General features: G+C 46.2%; 1 protein-coding gene across 2 annotated transcripts in view; it reads left to right on the top strand.

Moving 5' to 3' along the window:
• Positions 1–729, top strand: part of Oscp1 (organic solute carrier partner 1) — a 38,769-nt gene that overhangs the window by 14,378 nt on the left and 23,662 nt on the right. The window lies entirely within an intron of this gene.

Here is a 729-nt window from a genome sequence, read left to right as displayed (position 1 = left end):
AAAAAAAAAAAAAGACTCACCAGAGGTAGTGGATGGTACTTAGTCATTCCTGGTTTCTAGAAGCTTCAGGGAGACACACTTCTATAATTGTGCACTCTTACCTCCTGCCACCTTCCTGTGGGAAGTTACTTTCTTTCCCTAAGCCTCAGTTGTCTTACTGTAACATGGGAATAGCCCCTTCCTCTCCCTCTTCCTGCCCACTGGGTGGCAGCCATACTCAGCCAGGCATCATGGCAGCCTTCACATTCTCATGAAGCACTAGATTTTCATAAAGAAGACCAAGAGCCAAGTGTGGTGGCATGTGCCAATAATCACATCTATTCAGGAAGTTTAGGCAAGAGAATCACAAGTTCAAGACCAGCCTGGACAACATTGCCAATGACAGCACTTGTGCTAGAGACTATAGCTTTTGCTGAAAACATGATAGCTGCTGAAAAACAGGATGTTTGCTGGGAAACTCATGCCCCGAGCCAAGCCTGACACCTGTCTCAAAATCAAAAGGGCATCAGGCATGATAGTGCTTGCCTGTAATCCCAGCACTCAGGGGCCTGAGGCAGAAGGATTGCTATAAATTGGAGGCTAGCCTAAGCTACAAAGTGAGTTCACAGCCAGCCTAAAATGCATAGTGAAAGCTTGTCTCAAAAAGACAATTAATAGGGGCTAGGGAGATGGCTCATTGGATAAGCGCTTGACTGACAAACGCAAGGATCTGAGTTCAATCCCTGGCTC

This window comes from Octodon degus, unplaced genomic scaffold (genome assembly GCF_000260255.1).
Source record: "Octodon degus isolate 3935 unplaced genomic scaffold, OctDeg1.0 scaffold00130, whole genome shotgun sequence".
In the NCBI taxonomy this organism is placed as follows: Eukaryota; Metazoa; Chordata; class Mammalia; order Rodentia; family Octodontidae; genus Octodon; species Octodon degus.
The sequence above is the reverse complement of the archived record's forward strand: the minus strand, read 5'-3'. Positions and strand labels throughout refer to the sequence as shown.